Source organism: Myotis daubentonii, chromosome 16 (assembly GCF_963259705.1).
Source record: "Myotis daubentonii chromosome 16, mMyoDau2.1, whole genome shotgun sequence".
In the NCBI taxonomy this organism is placed as follows: domain Eukaryota; kingdom Metazoa; phylum Chordata; class Mammalia; order Chiroptera; family Vespertilionidae; genus Myotis; species Myotis daubentonii.
In genome coordinates this window covers 56,443,469-56,446,895 of record NC_081855.1, presented here as the reverse complement: position 1 = coordinate 56,446,895, position 3,427 = coordinate 56,443,469, and the positions used below count along the sequence as shown (strand labels likewise).

At 60.8% G+C, this 3,427-nt stretch overlaps 1 long non-coding RNA gene across 1 annotated transcript; it reads right to left on the bottom strand.

Moving 5' to 3' along the window:
- Positions 1 to 156: 156 nt before the first annotated feature.
- On the bottom strand, positions 157 to 2,432 carry LOC132219181 (uncharacterized). The gene is made up of 2 exons (XR_009449403.1): positions 1,722 to 2,432; positions 157 to 370 (listed from the first exon to the last, which is right to left on the bottom strand). It is a non-coding gene; the product is annotated as an uncharacterized LOC132219181 (long non-coding RNA).
- Between the last annotated feature and the right edge of the window lie 995 nt (positions 2,433 to 3,427).

Genomic DNA, 3,427 nt, shown 5'->3' with positions numbered 1-3,427 from the left:
CCTCATCTGTCCCTGCTCACCCTCCCCCCCTCCCCCCACAACTTGGGTGGCACCTTCCTCCCGCCACCGCCACCGCCGTGTCAGTAACCCACCAGCTCTCCCACTTGCCTCATTTCACTGGCATCGGGGTAGCTATAGGAACTGCAATCCTCTTACTGCTTCGCAGGCTTTGTCGGGCTTGCCCCTTTCTGGAACACGGCCCTGGGAGGGCGGCGCTGCGCTGTCCATCCTGCCCGCCGCCCAATCCAGCACCGGAGATGCTCCATGCACGTCTGGTGCCCGGATGCCGGATGCCAGTCGGACAGGGTCAGGCCGGGCTCGGGGCTTCATCGGGTGCCCCGCCAGGCGAGTGGGTGGGAGACAGTCGCACCTGGAAAAGAAGTGTCTGTCATTGAGAACCAGGTTTTGTGTGGGGTTTCTGGCAGGAAGGCTCTCTTTGGGGACAGCCCCTCTGACCCAGGACATCAAGGTATGCAGTGAGGACGCACGGGAACCCAGGCCAGCCCAGGAGCCCCGCACCCAAGCCTCCGGCTGCCTAGGACAAGACGAGCCACCCTGACCGTCCACACCAGGGGTGGGAACCTTTCTCCCGCCACAGCTGTTCGGCTGTTTCTAACGTCATTCTCAGGTCATACAAATCACCAACTTAAGTATCAGCCTGCTGTGTTCGGTCAAATACTTCATGAACTCACCCCTAAGGCCGTGGCAGGAGCAGACCAAATAGCATTCCCAGCCCTGGTCTAACCCCGAGTCCAGCACGGGCCCCGGGGAAGAGGCAGGGCCGGAGGGTGTGGCCGCCGGCCGGCCCTGCCTTCCCATGGCTCTGGCCTCAGCTCTGGGAGCTCCTGGACAGCGGCCTGCCCTCTCCTCCCCAGGACATCCAGGCCCACCTGGCTTTCACCATAAAACCAGTATGAAAATCACTGCGATGTCATGTTCTTTTCTTATACAGTGGGGCCTTGACTTACGAGTGTCCCGACCAACGAGGTTTTTGAGATACCGGCTGTCTCCCGCCTGATTTTTTGCACTGAGTTGATAGAGAAATTTGAGTTAATGAGCTCCTTAACGAGCTCGGTCTCGGAACGAATTAAACTCGTAAGTCAAGGCCCCACTGTACTGTCTTTGAGGTCCGTGTTTTACTACTCAGCCCCGGCAGACGGCTTACAAAACAGTGTGTGCAACCTCCCTCCCAGGAGACGCCTCTGTGGAGGGAGAAGACCTGAGACCCCATAGTTCTATTTCACTGAACCTCTAAGAAAGAGATGCATCTTCGCAAATGCTGAACACGCGATTAGCACCTGCACCCTTGCGTGGCGTGATTATCAGGCCAATTCTCTTGTCAGGGTTGCACGTATTTTTTTAAAGTATGTTTTTATTGCTTTTTAGAAAGGAAGAGGGACAGAAACATCGATTGTCTGCCTCCTGCACGCCCCCTACTGGGGATGGAGCCCCAAACCCAGGCATGTGCTCTGACCAAGGATCAAACGGTGGCTCCACCACTGAGCCACGCCAGCTGGGGCACATGCTGCCAGCAGGGTGAGTGTCAGAACTAAGCCCTCATGTACTTGCTGGTGTGCGCCTGTTAGGACCCACTGCACTAGTGCCTGGTTTAGTGGGTGAACTGATAGGGGCAGAAATAGAATATTGGGGACCAACTACAAGAAATGTGGGTCACGCTCTGTTAACCATGATTTTGTTGATTGAGGCAGGCGCATGCTCACCTGCTGGGAGTTGCACGTGGGACCTGGGCGCTCACCTGGAGATGCAGCCCATCCTCCCCCTCAGGGAGCGGCCTATTATCCTGGAAGGATTAGCAACCTTCTTGCAGGAACCAGAATCACGAGCCCTTTCAAGACTCCCAGCCCTTCGCAAATCTCCAGCCCCCATTACCTATCAACTGCCCCTTTGGCTACTTCCCCTGTAATCTCTGCCCTTCTACCCAGTATAAGCAGCGGGCTATGGTGGGGGCAGAGCAGCCGTTTGTGGATGCCCTGCTGCTCTCCATGCTGCCGGCAGGACTGGAATAGGTGTTCTTATGTGATTCACCCCTGTCCCTGCTCAATTGGCTCAAGTAGTGACAGGCAGCCCAGTCCCCTTGATTGTCTGGTTACATAATCTGGCAACTCTGGTGGGACACAAACGGGGTGGTATGTGTGTGGGGAGGGGGGGGCGGGGCGGGTCCTCTAGGGTGAGTAACAGGGATCCAGCTTGCTGCCTGGACTCTTATTTGCAGCGTTGCCAGGAATTTTCCTGTTTCGAGTCCCAGCCGCAGCCTCAGCAATCCCCATCGTCTCACTTAAAACCCAAGTTGAGCCCCAGCTGGTTTGGCTCAGTGGATGGAGCGTGGGCCAGCGGACTGGAGGGTCTTGGGTTCGATTCCCGTCAAGGGCACTCGATCCCGTGTGGGGCGTGCAGGAGGCGGCCCATCGATGATTCTCTCTCTGAAATCAATAGGGAATACATTTTAAAAAAAAACACAAAACCAAACCTAAGTTGAATAGAGCGTTGGGGTGTTCTGTAACAGGGAAGCCCGTTGTCTGTTGTCCCCCGTCTGGGGGGAGCCCGACCAGCTCCCGGTGGCCAGCGGCCTCTCCCGGGCCTGACCTGCGGGGTGCCGGGCACTGGGGTCTGTAATGGGGTCGGTTGTCTGGGGGGAGCCTGACCAGCTCTTGGTTGCAAGCGGCCTCTCCTGGGCCCCGTCAGCCGCCCGGGCCCGCTGCGCCCTGGTAAACGCTGTGCACTGGGAAGTCTTCGCCGGGCGCATGCCTGTCGTCATAAGCTGTTCACGGGTGGGTGCTAGGGCCACCCCGACAGACAGTCCACGGGGGCGGCCCTCGGGGTGCTGGCTCCTCACGCTTCCTGCCGGCGGGAAAGTTGGCGGCGTTTACCACGCGGCTCGGCCTCACGCGGAGCGGAGCTCTGGTCGGCGGGCGTGGGCCCGTGAACGCCGTGAGCGCGCCTCTCCGTCGTCTGGTTTCTCCTGTTAAAGACGGGGCAGTGCCGGGCACTCAGGCAGCTCAGGGCGCGGGGGCACCGCTGGTCGCGGGGCGGCAGGAAGCCATGCCTCTGGGTCCCTTCTCCGCGGGGCGGGCCGCGCCGCGCCTCCCGCCGGGGGAAGAGCGAGCTGCTGGCCGACGAGGGCGCGTCCAGCTCCCGGGTCCGGGCGGGGGGCGGCGGCGGAGCCCGGTGCGCGGCCCCAGGCGAGGCCGTCTCCACACTCGACCCCGAGCGGGACTTTCCCACGGGGTTTAGCGAACACGGGCCGCCCCACCAGCGCCGGGTCCAGGTTCTCAAAGGTGGACGCTGTGCAGCGCGGGTTCCCGCCGGGCACCAGTGAAAACGCGTCTCCCGCGTCGCGCCCGGCGCCCCCGGCCCGCCGCGGCCTGCGCGTGGGGACGCGCCTCGTTCCTCACATCCGAGGAGGACG